Source organism: Castanea sativa, chromosome 7, assembly GCF_040712315.1.
Source record: "Castanea sativa cultivar Marrone di Chiusa Pesio chromosome 7, ASM4071231v1".
Lineage (NCBI taxonomy): Eukaryota > Viridiplantae > Streptophyta > Magnoliopsida > Fagales > Fagaceae > Castanea > Castanea sativa.
In genome coordinates, this window is record NC_134019.1 from 26,638,328 (window position 1) to 26,660,864 (window position 22,537).

A 22,537-nucleotide genomic window follows, 5' to 3' on the forward strand; every position below is an offset into this window, starting at 1 on the left:
CTTGTTCTTAAATTCTGAAACTTACATAGTGCATGTTATCGATTGCGAGTGAAATAGATCTGTAAAATTTCCGCTGCGTATGTTTTGCATGCGATACAAATATGTGATTTTCTAACATTATTCAAGCTGAACTTTGATGGAGCATGTTTTAATAATGGAGCTACTTCGGGTTTTGGGGTTGTGGTTTGTAATGGGAATGGTGAAGTGATGGCTGCTATTTCGGCCAAGAGTGGAGTAGTGAGGGATAGTGAAGAGGTGGAGGTGCTGGCTTGTCACGAAGCTCTTTAATTTGCTATAGATGCTGGTTTTATGGAGGTGATCTTGGAAAGTGACAATGTAAGGGTGATGAAGACAGTAGCACAGGCTCAACCACTTTATAAAGTCTTATAAAACCGTTTCCACAAAAAAAAAAAAAAAAAGAGTCTTATAAAACCAATGGGCTGGCAGGTGCGAGTCACGTGCCGCACGAGCACCTTTAGCATTTTCCTCTTCATTTTTGACCAACTAGACTTATATATAGTTTATAGTACTTTATACTCCAATACAAAGTACAACTGCGTATGTTAGAATCGAAACCTCACCGTGATTAGATTTCCCATGTCGGAAAATCCTGCGAATTGTGTCACGGACTGTGACACAATTCTCAGATACCTTGAGTCCTAGCCAAGGTAAAAATGTCAGAATATATAGATATGACATCCTGCTTTTTGGTTTTCATTAGACTGCTAGTATTTTCTATATATTTTGTTATGCATGCTTTTCATTTTCACAACATTCTCTGTCTGGTTTGTGAGAAAATATAGGGAAGGAAGTGAAGAGAAAGTAAGTGGGACACGGAAGGCAAGCCTAAATCAACTCTGGTAGAATACAAGTGCTTCTCTTAGTTTAGGTGTGCTTTTCTTATATCTTTCTTTTCCTTTCAAAAAGAAAACCAATTATTGAATATAAGTCATTTATTTAGTTATTCTTGTTAAACAAGTTGCATTTATTTTTTATTATTATTATTTTTTGTGTGCATAAAGATAATAAGAACGTAGATCATAAGACTTGGAACTTTTTTTTTATAATTTTTTTTATCAGTTTCATAGTAACTAAAGGGAGTGTAAAATCCATCAAATTGGAGTGTGTGTGTGTATATATATATATATATCAGCTTTAGACATATAAAACCCACATTTCCTTTTGTTCTTGATAGACCATAGTTGCAAATTTCAAACTTTAGTGCTCTTGCCATTGTTTAAAGGGGTATTGATGCAAACATTTCTCAGCTGGGGTTGAGTAAAAGATGGTTGGAAATCCTATGGCCCATGTCTCAGGATGCCCAAAAGTGCTATACTCACCAATTCTTACTTTACCGAGTAGTTCTTCAAATTGCTTGCCCCAGTTGCCATTGAAATCACAGAGGAAACCAGCCCGGATAAGAGCTACATCCGCTGATACAGGACGTAGTCACCCACCCTCTAATGTGGAAACTAAGAACCCATTTTCTTTGGTTTTGGATGTTCCTCAAACTATTTGGTGGCAAACATTGTGGCCATTGAATGATTTTGGGTTTTGTCGGAAGAGCATTTAGGAAGGTGGTGTTGGGTTGTTTCTAGTGTCTGGTACTGTTCTCATAGCTCTCAGTTTGTCTTGGTTGAGGGGGTATCAAATACGGCATAAATTCCACAAGTCTCAGGCTGTGTTCGAGTTTGCTCAAGCTTGTGGTATTAGCATCGGAACACCAGTGAGGATCAGAGGGGTGAATGTTGGCAATGTCATCTGCATTAATCCTTCATTGAGAAGTATTGAAGCAGTTGTTGAGGTGAGTTTGACACCATAATCTTGTTACAGATGCATAATTTTGTTCATGTTTCCATCTCAACAATGAAATTGGTGTACGTATTTTACTTTAATGTATTGCCTTCTCTTTGTAGGTTGATGACGATAAAACAGTCATACCTCAAAATTCATTTATAGAGGTGAACCAATCGGGTCTTCTCATGGAAACTTTAATTGAAATTACACCTCGCAATCCAATTCCAACACCTTCAGTAGGGCCACGTGACCCAAAATGTTCTGAAGAAGGACTAATTGTATGTGATCGCCACAAGATAAAGGGAAATCATGGAGTAAGTTTGGATGCATTGGTGGGGATATTCACCCGTTTGGGACGTGAAGTGGAGGACATTGGTATTGCCAACCACTATTCACTGGCTAAACGAGTTTTATCTGCTATTGAAGAAGCAAGGCCATTGCTCTCAAAGGTAGGATGTGCATCTCTTGGTTTATATGTTTAACTGAAAATAGTTATTGACTGCGTTGTAGAACTAGATAACGGTATTACTGTTGCAAATGCCAAGCAAGTTTATGGAAAAATGAAGAATTTGTTAGTAAAGATATAGAATGTAGTAGCTACATACTTTCCTATTAAGCTACCCTATTTGATTTATTAAGATAGGTCGAGTGTCTACATGCAAGAAATTGTTGAGGCATCTATTTACAAGGGAAAAGTGCAAACCAAATGAATGTGCCTAATCTAAAGAATTTAACAGAGCATTGCCCTTTACCATAGGAAACCGATTACATCCTTAAACATATCTAAAGAGATGTGGCAGTGGGGCAGTCCTTAAAGATTATGGATGAAGCTTTTTGATATATGAAACATGGATTTATTGCAAAGCTTGAAAGAGTTCAATTCTTAAATTGAATATATGTGGAGTGGAGTGAGAGTAGCTTTAGAAATTGCCATATAAACATCAAATCAATTGAATATCCATGGAGATAGAAGTGAGGATTATACAAACTGAAAATCTAGCGTATAAGTTACATAGTTAAGGAAGTTACATCTTGAGTATGCAGTATTGTCCCTTAAAAACTTGATTTCTTTAAGAACTTTCCTGTTGTCCAATTATTTTTCAATTTAAGACAATCCTTGAGGAATTCACCCATTTATATTCTTGTAGTCCTCTTCAAGATCAGATTTTCAAAATTGTTTAGGAGGGTTGTTGTCATCAGGGAATTGGCAAAGTGTGTAATGAGATAAACATCCTAGTCTGCCATCTGCGGCTTAGTTTGACAAGTCCACTAGCAAGAATTATCTTCTTGAGCATTATGTGTTACACTATTAAAGAAATTAGGTGTAAGACGTATTGTGAGTGGGAACTTCTGACATCTTTGGCTTTGGCTTTAAGAGAACATATAATGCCTTCATTGTTCTACAGTTATGCTATTTACAGGAAGCATTTGGACATTTTCCACAGTTAGTTATTGGGGTAAAAGTAATTAAATCAGATGGGAAATAGTCATTTAAAAAGTTGCTTAATAGGGCTGTGATCCTTCAAGGAATCTCACTTGGAGAAATGTCAGTGTTATGTTGAAGAAGTTAGTAGATCTTTCACAACTCTGGATATATTGACACACTTTAGACACGTTTCCAGCATATCTTCTCTTGCATTTAAGCTTACCTGATCCTTGCATATTGAGTTATATTATCTGTAACTGTTGCTGTGTCTATTTTTTTGTCATAGAGAACCACATCATGGCAATTAAGATAACTGTGTTTCATTATTCATGTTAAAACTAAAATGGTGAACTGTTCTAGTTTACCCTAGCTTTTTTCAGGGACATGGTAGCAGTGCCTGATGTATTGTGCCAAGATTCATGACAAGTTGGCAACTTCAACAATATTTAGAAAATTCATTATGCAGGAGAAATTGGAATTTGTGTGTCTATGTTTTGTCATGTGCATGCATCTATATAACTAAGAAAGATCCATTTGTGTAATCAGCATTAATGTTTCTTGTGCACTATTTAGTTTTAATGTAGTTATGTCTCAGATCAAAGCCCTGGCTGAAGATGTTCAACCTTTGCTGGCTGAAGTTCGTGATAGTGGTTTGCTACAGGACGTTGATAAATTAACCAGAAGCCTTACAGAATCCTGTGAGGAATTGAGGTGAATTGTGCAACCTTTATTTTATGTATAAATCTGGACATATAAGGTTTGACATCTTGTATCACATGGTTACCGTTTTAGTAGATTCCAACTAATTTCTAACACTTTATACCCGGAAAAGGATCCTTGTCATTTGCCATGAAAAGGGATCCTAATCCCTTTTGCTTTTCCCTACCCCAAAAAGGAAACCATTTTAATATTTTCATTTTTATTTGTGCAGCAGGGTACATTCAACTATCATGACCCCAGAGAACACTTTACTGATTCAGGATTCTATTCAAACTTTGCTTTTTACCTTGAAGAACATTGAGGTGAGATCCTAAATTGACAAACTGCCTAAAATTTTTGCTGATTATAAGTCCTGAGCTGTGTTTATTTATTTATTAATTTTTCCCCTTCTCTATACATTTCCATTTCTCGGTCCAACCACCATTGCAGAATATATGCTCTGATATTCAGGGATTTACGGGTGATGAGGCTACAAAACAGAATTTGAAAGCACTTGTCAGGTCCCTTAGCAGGCTAATGTGAAGACAAATGAAAGTTGGAAATAGGGAAACATATTATGATAGTTAATTAGATGGTTAAAAACGGTGCGCTTCTTTCATTGTCATTTTAGGGAGAATCTGAAGTTTGTCCTTTTTGGGATTTTCTTTTGGTTGCACTTGCATAGAAAGGCTTTGATGCTAAAGGTAAAAGTTGCATACTTTTATCTGGTTTAAATGTGAATTCTAGTCAAAGTATGCATTCTCAGCATTTGGCTTGGAGGTTCCGTTTGTTTATTGCAAAGGGTTTTATTGCAACATCAAACATATGATCATGGATAAATTTCTCATATCGGGTTGTCTCCTTCCCTTTAATTTTTAAAATTTGAGTTGGCAGATGCAGCTAAGGAAAAAGAATGCCTAGATTAGCTCGTGACATTTGGAATTTGTAACTGATGCTATACAGTCTAATGGGACTGAATTACATTCCTTTTTATTGAGTTCTTTGTTTCTTCACTCGTCATTTTACCCTAGTCGTCTAGTAACTTATAACTAGACAACAGTTGTTGCTATTCAGCCAATATTTTTCTATATGCCTGGCAATTTGAGACTCGATTTCCATGATTCTACCAAAGACTCCTTGTTATAATTGGGTGGTGGTTGTCTTGTCCCTACTGGTATATTTGAAGACCACATCTCCAGTACAAGGACATGTAGCAGCTTCTAGAGCATGTATTTGCGCTGCCTTGGTCTTTTCACTTACATGGAAATGCCATTTTTGTTGCACAGTAGGACATGGAAAATTATTGGCCCCAAGAATAGTCCAATATGAACAATCTGATGTATGTGCTATCCATATAGAAAAGGCCGTGCAGCCAACCCCTAGCAAGATACACTTGCTTCACGCTTGGCAATGCCATTCCCACCCTGCAACTCCCATCAAGTTAAGACAAAGCAACACCATGGTGGTCCTAAGAAGTTGAACATTAAATTAAAACACTAAAAGTTAGCTAAAATAGTATAGTGAGATCCATAAATAGTAGCAAAAATAAGTTAAATAATAACATAAGTTGGCAAAAATAATTCATGCCAAACTCACACTATAAATGGTCCAAAGCATAACCATCTGGCTCTCTTATAACAGACAACCTAACAATTCTTATTAATTCACTTGACCAACCAGGCCCAGTTTGTCTCTTACTTAAAAAGAAGCCACATGTTTTTTGCTATATTAAACAGGTTGGAGAAAAGGACTGCATCAGTTGAGAAATTTACACGATTCCTGCGCAGCTTGAAGGAACATCTCAACCTTTCTGACTCCACAGACATTACCCAAAACTCCCTACAAACTATGTCCTTAATGATAAAACCCTATGCCCACTTGTCCAGCATGTTCAAACAACCAAACATTAATGACATCCTCCAAAATGGCACATTGTAGCATCTTTATAAGAACCCTGTAATTTCATGCCTTGCGCTGTATAATAGTAATTAATTGAAAGAAACAGGTTTGATATACTACTCTTAACCTTTTGTGATGTGCATCAACATACAAAGAGACGTATAACTGGAGCTTGGCTACTGCTAGACATTGCCACAAAGCTTACCGGGGCAAGACAACCAATTTAGAGAATACCATACATACAAAGGAAATTTTTTTGCAAACCTAAATTCTCAGTTTGCAAGTGACTTGCAATGTGCCCACTATAATCATTGGATGGATCCATATGAGATTAAAAAAGGTCCTTTCATAGATATTTTTACCTTTGGTCAGGTACAAAGATTGCTTGCAACAGAAAGTCCAACTCATGCACTGGTCATGTGACAATCATATATCAATAATCTTTTACAATTTCCTATTTAGTGTTGGATTTAAGTGAGTAGTACATTGAATCTTCAGTAAGTTCAAACTCCAACCCTCCTATGCACCAAAAGGTAAACTTCAAATTCTACAATGTCAAACTTCCACTGCCTGATGATGAACCCTCAACCCCTAGCTTGACAATCTTGCAAACTTAATTATTAGACTGCGAAATGGTGGAGCCTTACCAAATTTCAGAATGTAGGCTATCTCATAAACAGGCCGCAGTTGCATAATCACTTGAGCATCCAAATAGGCATCGCAGTAGAAACACCAAACTGACAGATCACTGTTTCCAAAAGTAAACAAAACATGAACAAGACAACTTTGTAAAACATTGCGGAGAAAATTAAAGAAGACAATTTGAAGAAAATAATGCTAACTGTAATATGTATACCTGTAGTTGTGTGCCAGGCAATGATTTGACTGTTGAAAATGCTGCAGCATATTCACAAAACGGCTGGCACGTCCTTAAAGCATAAACATAACCAGTTCTCATTTGGGTGTTGGCACTTTTCATATGTCATTGCTTCCACAGATTAGATAATGTGATAGACAGTTCAACGGCCAAGCTTTGCTTAAGGTAATTAAATTATCATTGACATACATAGCAAAATATAAAATCTAAATGTTTCTACAATTGAGGGCTTTTTAAGGACTAAGGTAGACTACAGAGGTGAGACATTAGTCATTACCCATAAATTACTCGAAAGATTAAACAATATTTAGAAAGACAGCAGTGAATATTCTAGTCTGAGCTTGTATCCGGTTTTAGTTTCATTATGTCAAGGTCACACATTTACTAAAGCAAGTATGCAATAATTTGTTAACAGAATACGAACCTTACTTAGATTCAACTGTATAGTTTAAATCAAACCTAGCTTTTGCAGAAAAATAAGGGGCCTTGACTCTTACTTTTAGTCCCAAATGGATCTGTGTTCTTCCTTTCATCTAAAAAATTTGTGTAAATTGTAAAATATTCTAAGATCTATAGGTAAATGAGTATAGAACTAGACAGCTTCACTTCTTAACAATGTTTGTTTTTTTTGAAAAGCCAAAGGTATATATATATATATATATATATATATATATATATATATATATATATATATATATAACCATGCTCTCATGCAGTTTAATACAATACTATTGACACTATATAGGTTTCTATATCACAAATCACACCGCAAGATAACATAATATGCAATTGTTCTAATCAAATACTTGAACCTGCAGACTCACTCACCCATATCACTCTACAATGGGGTTACAATTTGTGTTCTTCTAATTGAATACTTTGACTACATGATTTGACACAAACACAATCTATTTAACAATCATGTCAAAACCCTAGAACATTAACATTGTCTGTTTAGTAACTAGGTAGACAACACATGATCCACGTAACACTTAATAAACATGTAGTATTGTGTTGACAAAGACAACATATTTAGCTCATTTAATAAACAAGTTGAGTTGTATTGAGTCTATTGGCATAGACCTAACTCAAAAATTGACACGATTTTTTTATTTATTTATACTCACATAAATTACAATAATTTTAATTAAAAAAATTCTATACCTGGTCTCTTCATGTTGATTGTGGGTAGGGGTGTCCAGACCCAACCTAGACCTGCCGGACTAACCAACCCGCTCGATCCCCACCCAATTTCAGCTCGAACTAACGCTCCCGTCGGTCGGTGACGGGTTTCCGCGCCCAAGACCCGACTCTCGCAGGTCGAGTGGTGGGTTTTCTTCTCTAAAACTCATACCACCCGACCCGACCGATGTTATATACAAATTCAGCCAACTCTGGCAAGATCAAGCTCAGATTCAAGGAGATCCGATGTGATATCAACCATAGTTGGCGAGATTCGAGGAGATCTAAGCTGATTTTTGCGATTTTCTGTGCCAAACAAATTTCAATATATCATTGATAAAATTTTATATTCAATACAATTTCATTAATCAAAGTGTTGCAAAATACTATCACGTCGCTCAACTTAGCTATTGAAATAGATCCTCTCATACATAATGTTGATATTTTTCCAAAAAATAATTCACTTGGAATATTACTTTAAAAATTAAATTGCTAGTTTTCAAGTAAGTTACTTTTCCTTAATCAATCTATTTCTTAATGCAGATATTATTTTAGGAAATGAATTTGTTCCAAATCGATTTGGAATAATTTTTCTCAAACTTAATATGTGGCAGTTGAAAAAATTATCAATGTATAATTTTAGTTCTATGACTATTTTAATGAAATGTATGATTTATTTAAATAATATGGATAGCCTTTTCGCTTATTTATGTACTTTTTGTGAGTCTCACATTAATCTTTGTCTCAAATTTATTTCAAATAATTTAATTTTCAATTTTCTTTTTGGTAAACAAGTCAGTTTTTTTTTTTTTTTTTTTGTCTCACATATACAAATAAACTATTTGAAATAAGTAATTCTCAAACAGACACTATAAAATAAAAAACCATTGTAACTTTCATGATTAACTTCCTAACTCTCTCAAAAAAAAAAAAAAAAAAACTATTATATCTACACGTGAAGACTTATCCTGTGCAATTTGCATTACCACCCAAATCCAAGTTTTCAACAATAACCCCAGTAGAAAAAAGGAAAAAAAAAAAAAGAAAAAAAAAGAAGAAGAAGAAGAACATGCAGTGTTGTAGATCGGCCCTTGATGTGGTAGATGACAACCCCAACATTAGTAATAGACTCATAACTCAACTACTCTATTATTGCATTGTCACAAAACGTCAAAGCAGATGCTTTAGTTGTGGTTACTCCATAGTCCATGCTCCCTTCTTGTCTCTCTCTTCTCGCTTTTCGCTACAGTCCTCCCTTCATCCCTATTACCGCATCAGTATTGCTAGACTGGAACACATCTCCATAACTCATGGGTGAAAAAGAAAGAAAAAGAAAGACAGAATGTGCGAGATCAAAAACTAAAGCAAAATAGAACATGATAGATGTGAAGAAGTGTCTAAAGCAAGATTAAATTTTGACATTGTTTTTAATTTGAAACATTAAACCTGAAACTTTAAAGAGGTCTGATAGTTGAGGTCCCAACACAATCTGCAAGGCAAAAATGTTAACCGAGAAATTCATCCACAAAAGAATAAAAATAAGTAAATAACAACATAATGCATTAGCGGTGAACCTAAAATCAGGCATATGACTTTCAAAACAACATTAATGATTAAACACCATAAAATCACATTAAACCTCTGGATTCAAGACTTCCAACTTATAGAGACAAAATTATGAACAATGAAGGATTTGATATTGTTAATTTATGTTGAGTGCGTGTAAATAAATAAGGATAAGTATAAGAAGTTAAGAGCAGTTAGTTTTTTTAAAAGAGAAATTAAAAGCAGTTTAAATTGTAATCAAACATGTATATGTTGGGAAAACACATATATAAATACACGCAACGGAATATGAACAGATCTACTTCATTCATGTGAGATAGCATGTAATTTCTGAGTTTTAAAACAAAGATCGAGAGAGCGTACCTTAGTGCGGTGAAATTCAAAACCAAAGATTAGAAGTACTTGGGAACACTTTTTAATCTTCACTCCAATTCCACTTTATGCCCAAGAAGTGTGGTATCTCAATCATTTTCCAATAGAGAATAAGACAATGCTCACACTCACATACATACCATTTCATCTCATCACAAAATGTTGTATGTTTCTCTCCTTATATCCAAATGATTATCTAATTGGGCTACCCTTTTGGGCCATTCCAATTGGACTTTAGTATGTAGCTTGGAGTGGGACTAAAAGGGAACAAATAAGACTCTAGCTCCAATGGGTCTTGGATTTTTCTGTCAACTCTTGACAAGTCTAAAATTACCATTAATTATATTTAATACCACTCTGTAAATATAATTGCACTCTAGGCCTTATTAATAAATTATATCCCAAGATTTTATTATACATGCAACCCCTTCATAAAATATTCGTAGTAATACAAATTCATGAATGTAGACTGTCACTTTAAAGATTACTACATCTTAATCGTTAAGTACCCGGTTTAATCCTTTAAGTTATTCATTATATATTTATGAAATCCAATTTCATAAATATATACTTTAGTAACTCCTTACTAAAGTGGTTAGGCCTAACACTCTGAATAACCAAACCCATTAAACTTATCTCAAGGAAATATTTTATATTTCCTTTAAGAGATTATGAATTCCATCTTGAGAATATATGTTCCATCAACATTAAATGCGGCTGCCCAACATACTGGAGGTTTTGATCGTGACTTTAAATCTCACTCCTGATATATCAAAGCAACCTACACCTCATGATCAGGTCCATTATTCTCTCAAGCTTAAGAGTTCATGCAAATAGAAGTCGTGAGATTTATTATTCAATTGACAGTCGTTAGGAGAATAATAAATCTCACAACGGTCCAATTCAATATGTCTTAACTCTTAAAACATATCAAAATATCAACTAGAAGTCTCAACTTCCATGATCAAGACAAATAATCTTAGTTGATATGTTATAGTATTCGCAGATAAAATGTCCAAATATTCATGTTACTAATATTTTAGATAATAATAAAACAACTTTATTAATTACAACATTAAATCATACATAATGTCATATATAGTATTATACAATAGGATTTAAGAGCACTAATCCTAACAGTATATATCTATTTAGTTTTTTTTTGGATAAACATGAGGATTTAAAAAAAAAAATTTGATAAGAAGATACACTTGAGGATTTTTTTTAAAGGGATTGTTTAATTTTTTTTAACTTGTATTTTTTTAGTTGTTTTGAAGAAGTGGTTTAGAGGGAGAGTAATCCCATCTTGTAGGAAATGTTTTAGGTGAGAGTTAGAGATGTATTATTATAGTGTTATCCTCAAGTTTTGTCTCTTACTTAAATTTAAGGATGTGGATAGAAATTATAGTCGTGATTTTTATAGTAGGAGACTTTTTTTCCAAAATAAAGAAGACGAGATTTGAAAAAAAAATGTGAGATTAGATTAGAGAAAGGAATCTGATTTTTTTTTTTTTTGAAAAAACAAAGGACAAAAGAAATAGATAAATCTTAACAAAGGGAAAAAAAAAGAAAAAAAAAAAGTGAAAACTTGGGTGAGTTTTCTAGTGATTGGAGGAATATGAGAGAGTTGAGTTTGAAAACCAACAGAATAGTGATAAATTTGTAAGGAGTTAGAGATAAATTTTTTCCAAGGTGTCCTTTAGGGTATGTTTGGTGGAGCGGATTTCAGAGAGAATGGAAAAAAAAAAAAAAAAAAAAAAAAAAAAAAAAAGGGAGAGAAAACATTTTTGGTGAGTGTTTGGTTGAAAGGAGGGGAGGAAAAATTGGTGGGCCCAAATATTTTCTTTCCGGGCATACCAAAATGTTTTCTCCTCAAAATGGGAAGAAAACTGAGTGGGAAATAGAAACACTTAGAGTGGATGAAAATGCCCTGCACTGGGTTTTGTTCCTGCCACTACCAGTGCGTCTTTCTTTCTTTTCTTTTTTCTCTTTGATTTTCATCTTTTTTATACTACCATCTGTCTCTTTTTTTCTTTTTTTTTCTTTTTTCATCTTCTTTAGTTTTTGTCTTTTCTCATGCTTCTATTCCTTTTTTTTTTTTTTTTTTCTAAAACTTATATTCTATTTTTTTTTCTCTATTATACTATGTATTTCAGTTTTTTTTTTTCTATATTTTTTTTTCTTTTCTTATACTTTTCAATCCCTTTTTTTTTTCATCTTCCTTTGGCTTGTTCTTTTTTTTTTTCAACCAAAAAAAAAAAAATTTGGTTCCATACACAATTTTTTAATCAAAAAATGTGTTACTTTTTTTTATTTAACAGGGATATAATTGTAAATTTATACCAACTTTATTTTTCACCAAACAAATAAGTTTTCTATTCTCCCAACCAAACACAAAGGAGAGAGAATTAAATCTTTTTTATCCTCCAACTTTTCTATCCATTCCTTATTTTCTATCCTCACTTTTCCACTTCTCTAACCTAATGGACCCCTATTTTTGTCTCTGTTTAAATCTAGAGGTGTAGGGGTATTTTTGAACCACAAAAATGTCCAATCCAAACTGGGAAAACCCCTTAAATAGTAGTATAGATAACTGCTCTCACTTGAGGGCTTGTTTTTTCCCCATTAGGGCTGTGTTTGTTTTGGGTGTAAAGGAAAATTGGGAAAATTTTTACATCAATGATGGTGTTTGGCAACTTAGGAAAATAAAGTCAAACTGAAAATTAATATATTTGACCGTAAAATAACCCACCCAGACATGTAAAATATTTTACACACTGATTTTACCTTCAAACCATTTACACTCCTGCTGAAAAAAAAAATTTCTCCTCACTTTCACTCTCATCACTCACGTGTCACATCAAACCCAACCCGAAGGATGGAGAGATTGGCAGCTGATGAAGACTAGATCATCTACGACCCACAACCCCACCAGTGAAGCTCAGATTGTCGTCCCCGACCCAACGCCCCGCCATTGTGCATGCAAGCCCCACCACCGATGAAGGTAGTTTGGGCAGATCTTCATCCACCAACCCATCCATATTCCTTTACCGACCCAACTCCACACCACCGATCCATCCCTCTTCCTCCCTCGACTGACCTCCACTGACCCATCAATTTTCCTCCACTGAACCACCTCCACCTCCACCGATCCATCCCTCTCCCGACCCACCTCCACCAACCCATCCATTTTCCTCCACCAAACCATCTACCTCCTTTCTTTTTACTCAATACCCACATTCTCTAATAGAGATCTCAGTTTTTATGGGGTTGTTCCCATTTATAGTTGAACATAACACCACTAAGGCACGAGAGAATGCATAAGTGATTGAATCTAAACTCTACACTTGAAGCAGCTATGAGATAAGGGAGAGCAGTTGATAGCTAAGAGACTTTGTCTTGGTTAGGACCAAATGCGTGACTGCTTTGGGAAGGAAGTCAGATTTACACCTGACACGGTACTCAAGTGTTACCAAAAAGGGACACAGTAACTTTTCAGATCTGAAGGCTATGAGGACATCCCTTATTGGTTGAATGCATGGTGAGTTTCCTTGGAGACATGTGTGCTGATCACAGTATTCCTAACATCCCTTTTAATGACCAAGACTTGTCTCCCAAACAATGGCAAGGCTACCTACTTACAGGTCCCAGTGCCACATTAGCGCAATCCTTATCCTTTAGTCAGCAGATAACTTCACAACTGTAAAAAGATCTTGAGAGTGAGATTATAATAACTTGACACATGTCCTTGTACTCAACCATGTTCCTTAAAGTATAAAAGGAACATGCAACTGAACTTTTAGGGCAAGAACCCAACTAGATATTTTGAGATGAAAGTGGAGAGTTGATAGGAAGAAAATGGCAACTTCATTGTAAATTAATCTCTTTCTGATACATAATACAAACTAAGTCAAGAAAAAATGTTGTGTTCTTTCTCAAATTGTGGTTTTTTATCCCTTCTCTAGGGTTTTTCATGTACATCTTGTATTATTTTGAAAGTTAGCTTCTTCTTCTTCTCTAAATGTGCGACTTTTTCATGTCCTACTATCACTTTCTTTATTTTCTTGACTGTCATGTCAAAGCTTGCATCTTATCAAGCTCTCTCATGTAAATGTACTGTTAGATAACTTATTTCACTCTCATAAATAAGTTCAAATCTAACTTGCACGTACATTTTTTGCAACTCTGCTCGGGATCTTTGGTTATTTTCCATCTTTAGAGTGTTTTTGTTAGGTTATACACTCCTCTTTGTAGACACTTTCTTCATGCCTCCAAGAAGAAGGTGGTTACTGGGATACTGATTGGTGTGGGTAAGAATCATTGGTCAGAACCAAGCACAAATCACATGTCCATGCATTCTAAGGGCGCAAAATCATCAGGCGAAACTGCTCATCGTCATAGCAAGGGGATGATGGCTGCCATTGAAAAACTTTAACGTTCTCAAGATGCTATGTGGGCAGAGTTTCAGTCCTTACATCAGGAGATAGCTATACCTCAATCTCCTCAAGGTCCTCATGGGTCTCCTTACTTGACTAGGGAAGATATACATGCTATTCTATTGAAGCCAAGAAGATGGAAAGTGTTGTTTATGTTGATACCAGACCTCATAATCCTGAAAAGATAGCAAGAGAACCTTTCCGAGCTAACTACACACCCCCATATTCCCTAAGTATGATGGCATAATAGGGAACACTAGAAAGCATATCAAATGATATGTAGACGCGCTGACAGCTACTCTCATGATCACCAGTTGAGGCTCAGATAGTTCTCTAAGTCCTTGGAGGGTCGAGGTTTTACTTCATATACCAGCCTTGCACTAGGGTCAATCCTGAGTTTGAACGATTTGGCAACACAGTTCATGAAAATTTCTTTGCTTTGGAAGAGAAGCTTACATTGTCAATGTTGGAAAAACACATGCTTGTATCGCATACAAAACATACGCAGCGAAAAATTAACAGATCTACTTCATTCATAAAAGATAACATGTACTATGTAAATTTCAGAATTTAAGAACAAGAAAGCATACCTTGGTGCGGTGAAATTCAAAAACAAAGATTAGAAGTACTTGGGAACACTTTTAATCTTCACTCCAATTTCACTTCCACCCAAGAAGTGTGGTCTCTCAATCAGTTTACACGTTTGTGTTCAAGGGAGAATAAGAGAGTGGCCTACACTTACATAAACATCATTTCATTCCTCATAAAACCTTATGAAATCCTGCATGTTTCTCTCTTTATATATAACTGATTATCTAATTGAGCTAGCCTTTTGGGTCATTCCAATTGGGCTTTAGTATGCGGTTTGGAGTGGGACCAAAAGGAAACATATAGGACTCTAGCTCCGATGGGCAAGGGCTTTTCTGTCAACTTTTGACAAATCCAAAGTTACTATTAATTATATTTAATACTACTATATAAATATAATTGTATTTTAGGTTTTATTAATAAATTATATCCCAAGAATTTATTATACATGCAACCCCTTCATTAAAATATTCGTAGTAATACAAAGTCATGAATGTTGACTGTCACTTTGAAGATTACTACATCTTAATCCTTGAGTACCCGATTTAATCCTTTAAGTTATTCATCATATATTTATGAAATCCAATTTCATAAATATATACTTTAGTAACTCCTTACTAAAGTGGTTAGCCCTAACACTCTGAATAACCAAACACTTTAAACTTATCTCAAGGGAATATTTTATATATCCGTTAAGAGATTATGAATTTCATCTTAAGAATATATGTTCCATCAACATTAAATGCGGCTGCCCAACATATTGAGGTTTTGATCATGACTTTAGATCTCATTCTTGATATATCAAAGCAACCTACATTTCATGACCAGGTTCATTATTCTCTTAGGATTGAGAGTTCATGTAAATAGAAGTCGTGAGATTTATTATTCAATTGACAGTCGTTAGGAAAATAATAAATCTTACAACGGTCCAACTCAATATGTCTTAACTCTTAAAACATATCAACACATCAACTAGAAGTCTCTACTTCCATGATCAAGATAAATCATCTTAGTTGATATGTAATAGTCTTTGCAGATGAAATGCCCAATTTCATCACCGATTACGAACTAAAATTTCGAGTTTACAAAGAACATGTGATTTATATCTTCTGTGACTAAATTACATAAATTACATACTATGCATCTCATGGACTATGATAATGTCTCATTTGTTCATTTACAAATAGTCTCATATAATTAAACAATTTAATTATTTATGACATGACAATAAATTGGATTTTAGGGCATAAACCCCAAAATCTCACACTTGCCTTCAAAGACAATTTACCATATATCCGACAGTTATTTCCTTTTAGAGTAATTTATAGTCACTCTAAGGCAAGGTTTGGAAACAAGTTTCAGCCAGATTTATTGTATAAATTATCTTTTCTACTACTACATCTCACGTACTCATATCTCTCTAATAAGATAATATTTACGCTTAATGTGTATCTTCACCACTTAGGATGAACACTTATCTTGAAGTCTAACTTCATGAATCACAATCAAACCACATGTCAGTATTTGTACAACCAGTAACTATCAAAACCTCACTTTGGTGGAGAAGCATATAATCCCTCATTCTTCTAAGATATTTAATTATATGCTTTACTCCCACTAAATTAAGTGATCTTTGATTTGATTGATATTTGCTTACCATGCCCACCACAAAATAGATATTTATCCTAGTATATAGCATAGCATAAAGACTTCCTATCGATTTGGTATAAGGAACCGTCTTAATATGCTCTTCCTTTTATATATCTTAGGACTATAGTCCTTTATAAAGGAACTTCAAACTTAAAAGGAAAGAATTCTTTCTTGAAGTATTACATGCTATACTTGGCTAGAATCTAATCTATTTAAGTAGTTTGAGACAGACCCAACATCCTAATTTTTGAATTTTAATAAAGTTTAATTTTTAGGATGTGACTAGTCATTCTAAATGATTAGAATGTCATCAACATACATTAAGAGATTTATTATTCTATATAGCTTTTACACACATAAGGCCTTTTAATACTTATCAAAATCAAACAATTTTATTGCTTGATCAAAGATGATATTTTATGACTCAGATGTTTGCTTTAGTCCATAAATGGAATTTAAGCAACTCAAATACTAAACACTACTGGTTCTTTGCTATGAACAAGTTTAGTTACATTATATAGATGTCTTCCTCAAGATTGCTACTAAAAGAAGCTTTTTTTTATATCCATTGTCATATTTCATCCAATTGAAATATAATGGATAAGAGAATCTAGATAGAGTCAAACTTGACTATTGGTGAAAAATCTTTTCATAGTCAAAATATTTCTTTCTAAATAAATCTTTTCGCCACTAGTCTTGACTATGAAGGTTTGCACCTTCAAATCTATCAATCTCATTTTCTTATAGACCTATTTGAGAACAATATGCTTAATGCCACTAGGTGCCTCTACAAGTTCTAGACTTTAAATAGAATCTAATTCTATTCACATAACATTGATCCAGTAATCCATATTTATATGATCTATTGCCTTTATGTAGGACTGAGGATCAAATTCATATCCTTGTGGAATGACTTCAAAAGTTTATCCCAAAAGTATAAATTTATTTGCTAATTGATAATCTTCCCACTACGATATTGTGTCGATGTAATAGTTATCTATAGAATAATGTCTTGTGGTGTATCTAATACTACCATCTCATTTCTAAATGTATTTTATTGTTCTCCCACAACAAATTTTGGCATTTTTCTTCTAGAACAATTCTACAGTTAGCTTTAAGATTATTCACATAGTCATTATCTAGAAACTTTGTATTTGTACTTTGCAAACATCTTGTCATCTTTATGACTACTAAAATAATCTTCCGCAATTCCTTTTGGATACTCAACATAAACACACATTTTTCTACCTTTTGATTCCAATTTGTCAAACTTCCTTTCTAGCACAAGTGCTGGACATCTCCAAAAGTGGAAGTATCATATACTAGGTTTTCACTCAATCCACATTTTGACAAATGTCCTAAGAACAAACTTTTGAAATCAATTTTATAAAATGTATAGTAATAATTAGAGTATATCTCCAAAAGAAATAAGCAAATGGAAATACTTATCATGTACTTTACTATTTCTAAAAGAGTCTTTTTCCTCCTTAATGTATGCACTGACTTAAAGAAGTCATTGAAACTATATTCCTTTAAAATAAAGGAGCCCTAGATCATATTATCCTCTAAATAGAATTCATAGATTGGGAATATAACAAAATAATGGTTCTAAAAGCCCGTCTTTCACTAATCTTGAATATCATTCAAATTAATAAGATCTAGACATAAGTGTCAAAACATACAATACCAAAGGATGAAAACTCTCTTTAAAAAGTAAAACATGTAAATTTCCATCTAGAAAACAATCATGGACAATGCTTAGCTTTACCAAAATGGAAACACTTTCCTTTTGGTCATACTTTTGAGTCTAATTTCCTTTTGGCAACTACTAGGGCAACTAGCTTGTCTAATTATTTGGTATTATAATTCCTCTTCTTTCCATCCTTACCTTTTGGTTTAGACTAAGAATTTGAATTAAATCATGTTGATCCTAGCCTTAACTTTTAGGATGTCTTCCATTGTGTAGAACTCACTTATCAATTCAGATAATATAAAAAAAATGTATTTATTTTCAAAACAATCTGAATTGATCAAATGATTCTAACAAGGACTTGTGGATTATATCCATATGAGATTAACATTTAGTCTCTACATCCAAGAATTCCAATTCATTTAAAAAACAAAATATCTTCATAAAATGATATATAATTGGAACTCCTTGAGCCTTTCTTAGCACTCAATATGATTCATACCAAACATCTGTTGAAAAAATACATGTTTGTATCGCATACAAAACATACGCAGCGGAAAATTAACGGATCTACTTCATTCGCAATTGATAACATGTACTATGTAAGTTTCAAAATTTGAGAACAAGAAAGTGTACCTAGGTACGGTGAAATTCAAAACAATTTGAATAGAAGTACTTGGGAACACTCTTAATCTTCACTCCAATTCCACTTGATGGCCAAGAAGTGTGGTCTCTCAATCAGTTTTCAAGGAGAGAATAAGAAAGTGTCCAACACTCATATACAAAACATTTCATTAATTGTATAATCTTAATGAAAGACCCTTATGAAAAGTCTCTTTTATAAAATTTTGTATGTTTCTCTCCTTATATATAATTGATTATCTAATTGGTCTAGCATTTTGGGCCATTCCAACTGGGCTCTAGTATGTGGCTTGGAGTGGGTCCAAAAGGGAACAAATAAGACTCTAGCTCCAATGGGCCTTGGCCTTTTCTGTCGACTCTTGACAAATCCAAAGTTACCATTAATTATAGTCAATACCACTATATGAATATAATTGCACTCTAGGCCTTATTAATAAATTATATCCCAAGACTTTATTATACATGCAACTCATTCATTAAAATATTCGTAGTAATACAAAGTCATGAATGTGGACTACCACTTTGAAAATTACTACATCTTAGTCCTTGAGTACCTGGTTTAATCCTTTATATTATTGATCATATATTTATGAAATCCAATTTCATAAATATATACTTTAGTAACTCCTTACTAAAAGTGGTTGGGCCCAACACTCTGAATAACCAAACTCATTAAACTTATCTCAAGTGAATATTTTATATCTCAGTTAAGAGATTATGAATTTCATCTTGAGAATATATGTTCCATCAACACTTAATGCGGCTGCCCAACATACTGAGGTTTTGACTGTAACTAATAGATCTCACTCCTGATATATCAAAGCAACCTATATCTCATGATTAGGTCCATTATTCTCTCAGGATTTAGAGTTGATGTAAATAGAAGTCGTGGGATTTATTATTCATTTGACAGTCGTTAGGAGAATAGTAAATCTCACAGCGGTCCAGTTCAATATGTCTTAACTCTTAAAACATATCAACATACCAACTAGAAGTCTCCACTTCTATGATCAAGACAAATCATCTTAGTTGATATGTTATAGTCTTCATAGATGAAATGCCCAATTTCATTACTGACTATGAACTAAAATTCTGAAAATTCAGAGTTTACAAAGAACTTGTGATTTATATCTTCTGTGACTTTTCACATAAATCACATATTATGCATCTCATGGACTAAGATAATGTCTCATTAGTTCATTTATAGATAGTCTCATATAATTAAACAATTTAATTATTTATAACAAGTCAATAAATTAGATTTTAGGGCATAAACCCCAACAACATCTCATTTAGACTTAATATAAAGTTTAAGTCTAGTACTAACTCTTGCATCTCATATTGTAGCACAATTGAGATAAAAACCAATGAAACATTTTAACATTTCAATGAAGACTATGATAACATCATAAGCTATATTCCATAAATACATCATTTATAGGAAATTATGACAATGTTGAATCGAAACATAGTTATGTACTTCAGCTCCTTTAAGCACCATGTCCAAAATTATTTCTTAGTTAATGTGATTCAATTAAAATAGTAGTTAGAGAACAAAAATTTATGACAACTTTATTTTGAGACTATGAACATAAATACAAAGATATTATAATTTTGCATCCATAACTATATAATATGGAACCCGAAAACCATACTATACTAGATGCAACGACAACCTAATCCCGCACTTAATATTCCTTAGCATAGAGTGAATACCAACTACTATGATCAGGCGAGAACTATTCTCATTATTAATGCTATCATGGTAACTTTTACCAAACAAAAATAATTTGCCGCTCTTCCTTTAGCCTCTAAATAATAATGACATAGCTCATTTGGGAGTAACATTACACTTAGTTTAGTGTACACTATTATCTAGAATTATGTGTAGCCACATTTCATCTCCCTTATAGTGTTTAAAATTTTAGTACCATGAAACAAAACACCCTCCTTTGGGATCATGAGGCATATATGCCAAGACGAGGTGCTTGTTCACACTACTTTAAACGGGTAAGTTCAATCTTGTAGTATTATAAAGTAAACACCCTCCTTTGGGATCGCGAGGCGTATACGCCAAGACGAGGTGCTTACCCACACTACTACGAACTGATAATGGAGGCCATGAGATCCAACCCTTGTATCTCTCTCCCACTTGAAATTTTAGAACAAGTGGATTGTATTGAAATCATTGTGATCTCATCACAATTTTAACCCTATACATCAAATGTGTTTAATTGTTTAAATTCGATGTGATCTTACTAAGTCACGTCACAATAGCGTAACAAACATTCGCATAATCACAAAGAAGTTTAACTTTGTAATCCGTGAAGTAAATACCCTCCGCATGGAATGCAAAGCTCAAGGCCAAGACAAGGTGCCTATTCACATTACAATAAACTTAACAAAATCGTTGGTTCAGAACTCCCACTCGTTATTTGGGTTTTTCTTTAAATAATTGTGATCCCATCACAACTAATAACCTTGCACTTGTTGAAGACTCTAATCTCATTAGAAATCACTAACTAAAAATGGAAGTCCTAAACTATTTAGGATTCCTTAAATCCTAATGGATCAAAAATTATTTATAAAGAACTCTATCCTTAATTTACTAAATAAAGGATTCTAATCTCATTAGAAACTATATACCTTTTAATTAAAGCTTTAATCTCATTAAAACATCTAATTAAAATAAATTAAGGACTTTTAATCATACAAAAATTATAATCTCATTAGAAGGTTTCTTAAAAGGACAAGTCCCAAACTATTTAGGACTAAGAGTTCTATTTAACTAATATCTTTGATCTCATTAGCTCTTTAATTTAGATAATGATTAATAAATGTCCTTAAATTTTAAGGACCATAAAAATTAATCACTTTATATAGAACCATGTGTAATCTCATCACACATAACCTTGCACTTCATCTATGTTTTAACACTTAGTGAAAATTTAAAAACAGTTTATTTCGATCGGTTGAAGCTATTTCTCAATCGATCGAAATCTTCATCAAATCCATTTCAAAGTTTCTGGATGACTTGATTGGTTCTTGATTCCTGTTAGATCGATCGAAAAGGAACATTCGATCGATCAAAGGGAATTCTAGATCGATCGAAAAATTGAAGAAATTCATCACAAAGTCTTGGGTTGACTCGATCGATCGAAAGTGATTCTCGATTGATCGAAACTAGAGAAACTAAATTTTTACAAATTTTTTTGGTAACTGTTTTTGACGTTTCACTTGAACAAAACATAGTTTCTTGATCACATTAGAAAGAGATTGAGAACAAAACTGAATTCCATTGATGCTATAGCCTTAAAGTTCAATCTAACACACTTAATATCAAACTTAAACAACGTCATAACATCAATATCAGTTTTTATCAAACAATCATTTCAATAACCATGCAGAAAATTGATTGTAGAATCTTCTAACATCATGAAATTATTATCTTTGATTCCAAAACTCACAAAACATGTTATACAAATTCGAAATTGAAGACCACTTTGATACCAATTGTTGGAAAAACACATGTTTCTATCGCATACAAAACATACACAGCAGAAAATTAATGAATATGCTTCTTTCGCAATAGATAACTTGTACTATGTAAGTTCTAGAATTTAAGAACAAGAAAGTGTACCTTTGTGCAGTGAAATTTAAAACCAAAGATTAGAAGTTGTTGGGAACACTTTTAATCTTCACTCCAATTCCAC

General features: G+C 33.5%; 1 pseudogene; it reads left to right on the top strand.

Annotated features, from left to right (window-relative positions):
* Nucleotides 1–542: 542 nt before the first annotated feature.
* On the top strand, nt 543–4,744 carry LOC142642868 (protein TRIGALACTOSYLDIACYLGLYCEROL 2, chloroplastic-like; annotated as a pseudogene).
* Nucleotides 4,745–22,537: the final 17,793 nt, after the last annotated feature.